Here is a 12,177-nt window from a genome sequence, read left to right on the forward strand (position 1 = left end):
AGAAAGACCGCGCGCGGCAATGAAGACCCAACGCAGCCAAAAATAAATAAAATAAGTAAATTTATTTAGAAGAAGAAGGAACACACGGTGAGGCCATCAGAACAGGGCAGTGGAGCAGAAGGAGATGGGGCAGCACCTTGGGATGGAGCGTTGGCAGGTCCCTGAGGGGCTGACTCTTGACCTCAGACCTAAGCAAGAGGCGGTCATGGAAAGGTGGGTGGGGGAGTGGGAGCAGAGGGTCCAGCCCGAGGGAAGAGCAAAGACCCGGGGGCCTGTGGGGTGTAAGTAACAGAAACAAGTCCAAAGTGACCGGAGACAGTGAGGAAGGGCCAGTGGCGGTGCCAGGGAGACCCGCTGGCCGGGTGGTACAGGACGTCACAGGCCACCCTGGAGCCTGGACGTTACTCAGGGTTCCATGAGAAGTCACTGGAGGGTATGAACAGAGGAGTGACACTCTGGATTCATTTTTTAAAGATCCCTGGGGCTGTTCAGCAGCTCTTGTGCAAAACCTCATTTAATTTTTTTTTCTCTTATTTAATTTTTAAAACACTCTGTGTGGTAGTCCTCTTTCATTCTCATTTACAGATGAGCAAACAGGCACACAGAGGTACATTAAGGGTCCCGGGGTCTCCAGAAATAAAGAATTCAAGCAGTCTGAACTGCTCAGAAGCCCTACACTCTCTGGCACCCAGGAATTGGGGGGAGCTGTCTGGGGTGGATCTAGAAAAGCTCCTGCATCTCTTGGGCCTCAGATTTCCCATCTGTAAAACGCGAGTAGCAAGAACAAGTTCTGGGAGGTGTGGGAGCCTCAAAACATATCCCAGGATCGAAAGCCCACAGCCTTAGCACCGGCTGAGCCCAGAGCAAGCACTGGGCCCCTGGAAGCTGAAGGTGACTCCTGGTCTGGGCCTCCCCCCGGTGCGTGGCAGCGCCTCTCCACTCCAGGTCTGCCCCAGCCCAGCACGGGGAGCAGTCCAGAGCTCCCACCTGACACCACAACCACAACTGCACTCACCTCTCCTCCCAGCCGCTGGGTCCACTGCACTCATGGCACACATGCAGCTGCCGGGGGACCGGGGGACTGCCACCCAGACTCTGCCTGCACTGAACGTGGATCCCACGTACTAGCCAGGCTCAGGGGGCGTTGGAGTCCTCAGTGGCCAAGCCGCTCTCCCTTTCTGGGTACAACCCCTCCTAGAGAAAGTGCCCAGTCCCACGGGGCATGGCCACAGACCTCCAGCCAGCGCCAAGCTGTCCCCCTCCCCCGGCAGCTCCAGGGGCAGCACCCGCTCCACCCTGAGCAGTGCCTCATTTGCAGAGTGGTGTCCCCTCTCCAGATCTGGTACTCCCAAAGTCCCCCAGCAGGGACGCTCCAGGGCCAAGTTCAGTGCACGCCTGAATTTCTATCAGGAGCCCACCAGGGTCAGAGTTGCTGAGGGTGGGATTAGGGCAAAAGGGGAGGATTGTGCATGGTGGTGTGTGGTGGGGCAGCACGGCCTCTGGGGTGGGGTTTCTGGAGGAGAAATGAAACTGCGGAGAATGAAAACAAGACCTCCGTTTCCTCCATCAGCCTGTCCCCTGGGAACAGCGAAGCCGATAAGAGAGACCCTTTTGAGATCGTTTCACATCGGTAAGATGTTTCCACAAATCAGCTGTTTATACAACTCTCCTGGAGGTAAAGGTTACCAATGAGGGAAGGGGAGGGGCGGCTAGCATTCTAGGTGTTGCTGGGGAAGGTGCAGACCTTCCAGTCTGACCAGTGGTCCCTCTGGGGCAGGGCCAGGGCAGAGCAGGTGGGACTGCTGGCAGGACGGCTGCCAGGTCATCAGGGATGACCCAGAGCCTCCCCTGCCAGGGGCTCACGCAGCCCCTGTAGGGAAACAGGGAGGCAGATCTGAGCACGCACAGAGCCGGGAGGCACCCAGAGGACACTCTGAGCCCCTTCCCAGGCCAACTCCGCTCTGGTCCACTGAGACCCTCCGTGTTGAAAACCTACAAACACACCTCTGAGCACAAACACACGAATCCCTGTTCAAGCAAAGGAGCACACCCCAGAGTAAACATGACCCCTACACACACACACACACACACACACCTCCCCCCCCCGCCCCCCTCCATCCTCCTTCTTCCTGCTCCCTGCTGGCCCCACTTCCTGCCACAACGGACAGCTTCTGGGGCCTGCTGGGCCTCCTCTGCCGGGGTGCTGTCCTCCCCAATCTTTCAAGAAGGGCACTGCCCACCGGCTTCCTTCAACTTCAGCTGCGGCTCCAGCCAAGTTTGTCTGTCAGGTCGCAGGTCCCTTGGGCTGTCAGCCAGGGACCTTGAGATTTGGGAGGGGCCAGGAGTGGCTGAGCCAGTCCTCCGGGGATCTCGTCATCTCCAAAAGTTGAGAAAAGGGGAGCCCTGGGCTCCTGGCTTGGGGCAGCCAAGCCCAGCTCCCGGGAAGGGAGCCCCACCCCAGCTGTGTTCAGAGGTACCCAGGAAGATGGGTTGTCGAGCAGGGGGCTGCAGGAAAGCAAAGGGCGGGGGGACACTCGGCCTTGTAAGCGTGTTCCCGGGGCCAGGGGAGGCAAAGTCAGGCACGGGGCAGAGGCTGCTGCCCCGGGGCAGGGCACCCCCCCAGCGGCAGCGTTCACTCACCATCCTCCTGGCCTGTCCCAGCCTCTCTGCACCTGCACCTGATCTTCATCTTCCCGCTACCAAGTCCAGGAAACCCCTAGGCCTTCCCCTGCCCACCTCCCACCCCATTCAAGCCCTTTGGGGCTCAGGCCCTGAGGCATTAGCAATTCCAGACTCATCCTGGCTCCCAGTCCTGGGGGAGGCGGAGGAGGGCAGGACTGGGGCAGTCTGGGCCTGGGGACTGAGGATTCCAGTCTCGGGCTTGCTCGGCAGGTTTGGGCCGTGCCCATGCCGCCTCTCCCCAGAGCTGCTGGCCCAGGGTCATAGAGGGTGCCCCTGGGCGGGCACCCTAGATCTCACGGAGGGTGGTGCCGTGGGTCAAGCCACGAGCCAGAACCCTGGGCTCTCTGCCACTCACGCCCAGGAAAACCCCGGGCTTTGCCAGCAGCTCCTCCCCCCTGCCCTTCTGGGAGCCGTCGTGGTTCTCAGGCTGGAAGGGCAGGAGCTGTCGGTCCCCTGCGGCCCGCGCATGAGCACCACCCTCAGGGCGAGACCACTTCCTCTTTCTGAGGAAGCCTGGTGCCAGAAGCCGACTCAGAGAAACCGAGGCACAGAGGAGACCCTGAGAAGGCCTAGGAGACTGAGCCACCGCGGGGCCCTGGCCCCGTCTGAAGGTGGGAGGCCAGACAGGCGTCCCCATCCATCCTCTTGGCCTCTTCCACGAGCCCCTCCTCCTGCCTAGAAGCTGTCAGGATCAGGGTCCTGGGACAGGGCCCCTCCTGCCCCCAGGAACACACCCAAGCCCGGCCAGTTCACCTGGCCTTCCCGGCCTGTCAGTCCAGCTGTTCCGGAAAGAGAACATTTTCTTCTCACTCTATTTGGACAGCTGCGGGGACAGTGACAGTGAGAAGAGAGTGTCTGATTATTGAGGGGGGTGGTGTGCAGGGGACAGGGCCACAGGGCCTCTGAAGTGGCCGAGGGTCTGGAGTTGGGGAGGCCCCAGATGGGGGGCTGCGTGAGGAGCTGGGAGGCCTGGGGCCACCCGACAGGGTCAGCGTCCCTCAGCAGCACCATCAAGAGAACAGCTGGAGGGGCTTCCGGCCCAGGTCCAGGGCTATAGGAGGAGGGACGAGGGGCTTCCGGCCCAGGTCCGGGGCTATAGGAGGAGGGACGAGGGGCTTCCGGCCCAGGTCCGGGGCTATAGGAGGAGGGACGAGAAGCCCAAGGCACCAGGGAGACCGATTTCCATCTTTAGGGAATGTGCTCGGTTACAGGGTGGGGTAAGGACGCCTCTCAGGCCCAGCCCCAAACCTCCTCTGGCCTCGCTCCTGGACTCTCAGGCCCAGCAGCCCCTCCTCTGCAGGTCCAGGGCTGACAGGCGGGGCTCCAGAAAGGAAGACAAGGCACCCACAGGACAAGGCCAGAGGACCTGGAAACGGAGCTGCTTCCGCCCTGGGAGGCGGGAAGTAGGACCGCAGGGGTCAAGCCAAGGCTCTTCCTTCTGCCGCTGCCCACCCTCCCTCCTTCTCAACGGTTGTCTCTCTCTCTCCCCTCCCCTCCCCTCCCCTCCCCTCCCGGTCCCTGTCCCCTTTCCAGCCGCCCCATCCTGCTGTCACCTTGTCCCCATCTCCAACTCCTCCTGCCTGCCTCCCCCGCCCCGGTTATGTAAGGGGCCTGAGAACACACAGAGGGAGCTTTGTTGTCAAACCAAATCCATACGGAGCCGGGATCGGCCAGCGCAGCTGTTCCCCATTCCCTCCGCCTTGGCAGGGGTGAGGCACCGGGCAGGAAGCCCCCCCACGCCTTCACTGGGGGAGGTGGGGGGCAAAACACACTGGCCCCAGGGCCCCCAGGCAGCTGAGTGGGTGGCCCCGGATCAGCCACCACCACGTGGGACCACAACAGGGGAGCAGCTGGCCCCCAAGACAGAGGAAAGCCTCAGTGCAGAGCCGGGGCCCCAAAGCCCAGAGAGGAGAGCTCTGGGCTAGGAGCAGGGCTGCACAATGAAGGCCTGGAGGGGGGCCCAGACCCACACCAGTGGACCCCATTGTTGTCCACATGCGGATGCAGGCCCATGTTCTCTGCCACACAACCCGTGTGCATACTCTCCCGCGTGCACGCGCTGTGTGTGCTCACCTGGAGGCATCTGAGCAGAAATCTCCTCCCTGCTCTGATCAGCCTCCTCCATCCCAGCAGGTACCTCTGGAGAGAGGAGGGTGGAGGGCAGAGGTCAGAAGCCAGAGAAGCTCCACCAGCCAGCTCTTCTTTGGAGGCCCTCTGGCTCCGGGATGAGATCCTGCCTTCCCGCCCAGGAAGATGTCCAGGAAGGGAGGTGAGGGCCCAGGAAGCTGAGCTTAAGATCAGAGCATCCGCACCCGGGGCAGGCCCTGTCCCTTCACCCAACCCGACTGCTGCACGAGCGTCCCGCTCGAAGATGCTGGGGCCGCCAACAAGAGGAGGCGCTCCTGAACCTCCACGGCTGCAGGGCACCCACCCGAAGTCCAGCTGCCACATCAGGCAGGACAGCAAGGATGCCGAGGCCTGGGTGAGGCGGGGGCAGAGGCACGAGGGAAAGAAGAGGAGGCAGACACAAAGGAAGAGGGATGGCTGGGGGAGGAGCTGAGAGAAATCTGAAGGAGAAGGGAAGGAAGGCAGGCGGGTCGGAGAAAGAGGAGAAAGAGGAAAAGGACCAAAGAGGGGACAAGAGAAGGGGGCGTGTGGAGAGAAGGGCCCACACCTCCTGCAAGGATGCTTGCACACCCTCTCAGCCTGACAGGCGGGTCCAGGAGAAGCAGCACAGGGCGGGGGCGTTTCCAGAGCACTGGTCCCAGCCCACCCAGTCCCACCGTCGGCCACGCCCCAGGGGTTTCAGCCTCAACAACCCTGGATCACTGGAACCAGAGGGCAAACCAGGACCTTGGAGAAAGGAGAGACAGGGGTGGGATGGAGCACAGGAGAGGCAGCCCCTGTCTGGGGGAAAAGTCGCTCTGAGATCTTGAACAGTAAGTTACTTTTTTGAGTCTCAGCTCCCACCTTTGCAAAAAGAAAGAGTTACCAAGAGGCTACCACGTGCCAGTGCGGTGCCGGGGGCTGGGGACACGATGGGGAGTCAGACGGTCACGGGTCCTGCCCGACAGTCTAACATCAGCCGGGACCTCTGAGGCCTCCCGAGCTCGCCAGTGTCTATCATCTGTGCTCCGAGATCCATCCCATGAGCTGCGCTTCAGCAGACGCTATTAGCCCCGTTATCGGATGGGCTGATGGAGAACCAAAGTCCCAGACCTGCCTGAGGTCACACAGCTGGGGGCGGACAGAGAAGACAGAGGCCACCTGCCTGGCTTCCTGGCCCCGAAGAAAGGCACTCTGCAGTCTTTGGGCCGCACCCTGAATCACAGAAAACCCACCAGCCAGCACTTACAGAGCCAGGCCCCAGGTGCTGGGACACGATCTGAAACGCACTCTGGTTCAGAAGTGAGAAACCGAGGCTCTGTGTCAGGCCCAAGGCTGTGCAGCCCTGCCCTCCCCCACCCGTCTGAGCTCACGGGTGGTAGGGTCCCCTAATGTCACAGGCTGGGACCTGTGGGAGGGTGGGGTAAGTGACCAGGGTGCCCGGCCGTCAGGGGAGCCTCAGAACAGGCTCGAGTCGGATGCAATCTAGGAAGGGGACTGCCAACGGCGCCCAAGCCACCGTCAGGGGACAGTGGGAGCAGAGGTGGGGAGCTGAGAACACGCGGCTGGGGAAGTAGAACAGTCTGACCGGCGCCCAGCGGAGGTTTTCAAATAAAAAGGGTTTTAAGCCGAGACACCCTCTCTCCCACTTTCAGATGAGATTTGATGTGGAAACCCAATATGTAGAAGGAATAAGAGTGGAGTCGTTTGGGGTGAAGCAAGAATGGGGGCGAACCCGCCTCTTGAGCCCTCACTCCTGAGCTGACACCCCAGAGGGTTCCACCCCTGGGGAGCTTTTCGTGGACCCGGATAAGGGGAAAGCCGACATTGGGCAGGAGGGGAGGTTAGGACCAGTCTGTGCAAGGACCCAAAGGCAGGGCTGAGGAGGGGATGGGGGCAGGAATGTGACCAGCTGCCCCTGGCATGGGGGAGTGGGGGGCTGCCCTCCCGGTGGGCAGACTCCTGCCCACCCCACCCCCAGGGCTCCTGCCTGCCTCTGAAAAGGCTGCCAGGCCAGGCTCCAAACAGCTCAGCTGTCAAAAGGGAAACTCTTCGCCCTTTGCCCCAAGAAAAGGGGGAAGCAAAGCAGGGACACAGTGAAGACACTGTGAGCACTTATTATTTGTTAGACATCATTCCAGGCATGAAGGACACGGCAATGAGATGACAGGCTCCTGGAGCTTACGTGAAAACCCTAAAGAGTCAGGGAGGAAAACGCCTTGAGAGTTTTCAAGCCCATTTCACACCACACACGTGGCCCTCCAATGCCTGCATCTCCTCTGGACCGTTCCTGCCAAGGTCACGGGTCCAAGCTTGAACATCTTCAGCCGCAGGGCACTTGCCCCCTACACAGGCAGAGGCCTGCTCCTGAAAGCTCCAGATGGCCACACTGAAGACCCTGGGTCCCTCCCCACCCAGCCTAGGCAAGGGAGTCCACAGAGCACTGAACACACCGTTAAACGCGCAAGTTTTACTTTTGATCACGACAAAATATGAAGCTTCATCTCGAGTTTTGCTGGTTCTGAGTCAATTGCTCGGAACCAAAGGAAATGAGCCGTCTCCCTTCTCACCTGCCCAGCGTTCCCAGGTCCCTGGGTCTCTGGCACCGCCCATCCCCTGCTTTGCTCCCCTCCCGTGACCTTCAAGCAGTGGGTTGCCAGGGTGGGCCCCTGCTGGCCCCCACTTCTCTCCTGCCATCCCTTCCAACCAGGCCTCCCTCCTCCTGACCTGAGTGACCTCGAAGGAGCAGAGGGGAAGCAGGTCTTTGAGGAGCCTCTCTGGCCTTGAGCCAGGCCAGGCCAGGGTCCAGGAGAGCCCCAGAGCAAAAGGTACTGTGGCCTGGCAGGAATCTGGGGATGCCCGGGTCCCCGCGCTCAGACCCCCGGAGGACCCCTCCCCTTCCCCACGTGTCGCCGTGGTTGCCGGATGAGGCCTTGCAGCCTTGTGGGCGGCAGCGGGGGAGCCGCATTTCCAAGGAATAGGAGCCCATGGGCAGGCCAGATGGAAGCAATTACCGGAGGGAAAGGGGGAGAGGTGGGGGCTGCCAGGGGCTGGGAGGGGCCGCAGAGGGGAGGGAGGAAGGAGAGCCCAGCCCTGCCCAGCTGAGAGAGGCAGGGGATGGGGAGGCAGGACCGGCAGGGCCAGACATGGGCTTCAGGGCCGCACAGAGCCCTGGGCTGCGAATCAGGGGGGCTGTGTTCTCGTCACCCACACCCGGTGGCCTTGAGCAAACCCTGTCACACCTCTGAGCCTCGCCCTCTTCATGGGTCACAGGGCAGGGGAAGATGAGCTTGCAGAGTTGCAGGGCAGTAGCGAACTGGGCTGAAAAGTGCAGGTTTTGGAAACAGGCCTAGCTAGGAGTCCCAGCTCAGCCGCTTAGGAGCCGTGTGACCTTGGCCAAATGGGTTAATCTTCCAGAGCCTCCGTGGCTTCATTTACAAATGGGCTTAATGAAAGGGTCGTGCTTACGTGAAGTGATGTAAATAAGTGGACAGAACTTTTTTTTTTTTTTAGGTTTATTGGGTCAGGCTTTTAATAAGTGCTCGATAGATAAATCGTAACTAGTTTTGTTATTTACTAAGTCCCTTTTTACTATTATAAGGACGGGTATTTGCAGAGGCTGCACGGGCCGAGGACACAGGGCAGACCACGGACACAGCAGCATCACTGCAGGCCCTGGACCGTGCACCCCGGAGGAGGGTTTGGACCCACGCAGAACAACGGTGCGCGAGCCCGGCACTCTGCTCACTGCTCCATGCCCTCTTTCTAGCAACCGTGGTCCCCACCCTGCCCAGGAAAGCAAGATCCTGGGGCCCCTGACGCACTGGGGCTTTGAAGTGAAGCTGCAGACAGGAAGAAGGGGCCATCCTACGGCCAGGCCTTCCTCACGGCCTCGCGGCCCAGGTGGACACCCCCCCGGCCACCCCCCGGCCCCAGCAGCACCCTCCTCCCTGCTGGGCTCGGGGCAGAGGCCAGGGCTTCAGATTCTAGAGCGTTCACATCATCTCTCTGCAGGATGGCTTTGTGGGGTGTGGGCTGGCAGAGATAAGGCAGTCATCTGGCTGGAGGTCTCCCGGTCCCAGGCAAGGGGCCAAGATTAAAGTAAAACCTGCAGCTTGGGATGGCCTTCCTCACACCGAAGAGCGATCAACCCAGCGCACCCCCTGGCAGAGTTCACCCCGTGCCAGCCTCAGGGGCACCAGTCGGAGGCCCATGGCACCTGGCTGGGGCCCACGCATCACATACAGCTGCTCCCACTTGTAGCTACATTTGACCACTTCCTCTATCCGTAGAATAAAGAGCGTCACTCACACTCACATTCACACACACACACACACACACACACACTAGGAATGTGATACAGGTCAGGAGTGAACGTGAGGCCAGGGGTGGCCGCAGCCCCTCCAGGGGCACTCAGAACACTCGTGTAGAAGCGCTGAGCACCTCTGGGAAGGGGTGACAAACGAGAGAGGGGAATTAATGACTAGAGGCACCCAAACCTGCCTGCCCTAGTCATTTCCTCAAGGAAACCAAAGGTTTCAGGTCAAGGCCAAGAGTCGAGAAGGAAGGAGGACCTGAGGTCGAGAGGCATGAGAAGCCAGCTCGTGTCTGCAGGGAAGTGTGTAACCCCAGGGCAACTGAGGAGTCAGGAGGGGGAGGCAGGCCCTGCATGTTTTCTGGGTGTCCCCCCACCTGACTGCCCTGCTCCCTGGCACCGAGGGTCCAACTCCCAGGGCCTGGGGACTCAGCTGGCTTGTGGTGGATGCCTTGGGCACAATCTGTAGGTCTGGCTCTCAGACTCTGGGACCCTCTGGGACATTGATCTGAAGGGTCCCTTTCAGGAAGCTGGAGGTTCCCACCCCACCATGGGCTGGGACCCCTTTGTGTCATTCTGAGGTGGAGGGATCCTTTCCCCACGACGGCGGGGGCAAACCTTTGAGCTGCTCTGAGAGGAAGAATTCGCCCAGAGAACATACCCAGGTAGGGTCTGGGCGGGCACCCAGTGCAGGGCAGATACCAGGCCAGTAGGGGTAAACCACAGACGGCCACAGGTTAAGCTGGGACACAGGAAGGGGGGTCTGGCCTCTCTGCTCCAGTTGGTGAAGGGTAGGGGGGCCTCTTTCCAGGATTTGTTATATAATTCTGAAAGGGGCAGATTCTCGGTTCTCTCCAGAAAACTGGATCCCAGGGATCTAAGAGGGCTGGCAGGGTGGAGAGGCTGAGCAAGTCTGTTTCTGAGGAGTGGGGACTGAGTCACTGCTCTGGGTAGGGAAGGGGTGAGGGAGGGAAGGGAAGACGGCCCAGAAGACGCCGAGGGCTTCCTTGGCCTGGGCCTCCACTCACGCACGGGCCAGGGGCCTGTGGCTCTGAGCACAGCCCACTCCCAAGCCACAGATGCCTCTCCACCCACAGTCCAAGCAAGAGGCTCCCGCGCTACTTTCCTAACTCCACCTCCTGTCTACCCTCCCCTCCTAACCCGTGACCACCCGGACTCTGGGGGAAAGCCCCCGACTCCTGGCTCTCCCTCAGCTGCTGGGAGGGAGACCCAGGGTTCAGGGGACAGACTAAGATCTCCCGCCCAACACATGGATGCTGAGGGATGGAGGCACGAAGAGCGCGTGCAGGGGAGGCACAAGCAGAGCCAGGAACAGGCTGGAGGGACCTGGGCCACCTCGGCTCGGGCAGGGGTTATTCACAGATGAGCTCCCGGCAAAGAGGAAAAGTCCCAGAAGTTCATTTCTAGGCCCCAAACAGCTGGCGCCTCCCAGGCACCCTCTCTAGAATTATGGGGCAGCTTTGGTGAGTGTGGAGAACTTTGGAGAGTGCGGGAGAACCGCTGCTAATAGCAAACACTCACATACTTCCGCCTCTGTGCAGGCACCTTCCACAGTACCCAACGCCTTTATGATCCCCCCTCCCTGCCCCCCGTGGCACAGCAAGGCTCAGGAGAGCGCAGTATTGGTTTGTGCCTCTGGTGACACCCTAGCTGTACCAGGCCCGTTCCCAAGGTTCCGCAAAGAATAAGTCTGCCTGAACTTGGCTTCCACACTGTGCCTCCCCCCAGCGGTGGAAAGCACAGGCTTCTGTGAGAAGCGCATGGGGGTGCCAGCCTGTGGGTGGGCATGAGGTCACATGGGCACAGCTGAGCACCCGGACGGTGCCTGTAGCCCCAGTCCTCTGGCAGGAGCACCCAACCCCAGCACTCGGGACCCAGTCTGCGGGACAGACGGAGGAAGTGGCAGCAGTAGGTCAGGCCTCCTATGCCCAGAAGGAGCCTCCCCCAGAACTGGGAATGGAGGGGGCAGTGCTGGCAGACATGTTGGCAGCTCTGGGCTGCCTGGGAGGTCCCAGCCAGCAGGGGCCCCAGGGGGGCACCCAGCACAGATGGCTAAGCCCAGCGATTCTGCCCCCAGCTGGACTCCACCTTCACCCCAACCCCATCCCATCGCACTGCCCACCAGCCAGGCAGCTCTGTGGCCCAGTGGCCTAGGCCCAAAGAGCCCCGCAACGTGGACTGGTGTATTGGGCACAGCCAGCCTGCAGCTAGCAGCCCCACCTTTGGGCTCTGCTTGGTGACCTTGGGTCTCCTGCACACAGCCGGACACAGCAGAGCCTGACACTTGCAGGCAAGCCAGCCCAGGATCTCCTGGACTCGGTGGGGCAGTTGTGGCCAGAAGTCGGCTCAGAGGATGCACAGGGGTGGGGGCTAGAAACTTTCCAGAGAAGAGGACCGTCCCGTTTGCTCACTCCCAAGGAGCAGAAAGAATCGGCTTCCCGCGAAAAACTGGTCCAGGGCAAGGGATCCCAGGGCTGTGGCCTCCCCACCCGGCCCCGGCCCCGCGCGGCGCCCACGTGCCCGGCCCGACCACCTCCCCGGCCGCGGCGCCGGGCGGGGAATCGGGCAGCCGGGACCCGGAGGCGCTCCCCACCCTCCCTTGCGGGCCCCACGGGGACCAGCCGCCGCATACTCACCCTCGCGGGTGGCGCGGGGCGAGGCAGGACAGTTCCGCGCGCAGCTCCGATCCGCTAGGCGCACGGGCTGGAGGCGCGGCACTGGCGCGGCGGCTCCGCTCGGCCCGGTCCCTGTCCCGGGTTCGGGGCCGGTCTGCGAGCGGGTAAGTCCGCCTGCTGGGAGGCGGGGGCCGGGCACAGGAGGGGGGCGGGGAAGGGCCCGGACACGCTTGCGCACACGGCCGGGGAGCCGACTGGGGAGCGGGCGGGCAGGAGGAGGAAGGGCGGGGTGGGGGAGGAGGAAGGACTCGACTCGGGAGATCCTGCTTGCGGGCGGGGCCGATGCCGGGGGCTCGCGTTGGTCCGGGAGCCGCGGAGGCCGGCGGAGAGGGCAGGCGGCGGGGCCAGGAGCGAGAGGCGCGGAGGGGTCGACCGACC

The 12,177-nt window shown here is 61.7% G+C and overlaps 1 protein-coding gene across 1 annotated transcript in view; it reads right to left on the reverse strand.

Moving 5' to 3' along the window:
- The window catches only part of ST3GAL4 (ST3 beta-galactoside alpha-2,3-sialyltransferase 4), a 32,791-nt gene extending 20,850 nt beyond the window's left edge, over positions 1-11,941 (reverse strand). Inside the window, exon 1 of the mRNA XM_065883028.1 lies at positions 11,761-11,941. The gene's annotated coding sequence lies outside the window, so the exon portion shown is untranslated. The remainder of the gene's footprint in view (positions 1-11,760) is intronic.
- Positions 11,942-12,177: the final 236 nt, after the last annotated feature.

Source organism: Phocoena phocoena, chromosome 8 (assembly GCF_963924675.1).
Source record: "Phocoena phocoena chromosome 8, mPhoPho1.1, whole genome shotgun sequence".
In the NCBI taxonomy this organism is placed as follows: Eukaryota; Metazoa; Chordata; class Mammalia; order Artiodactyla; family Phocoenidae; genus Phocoena; species Phocoena phocoena.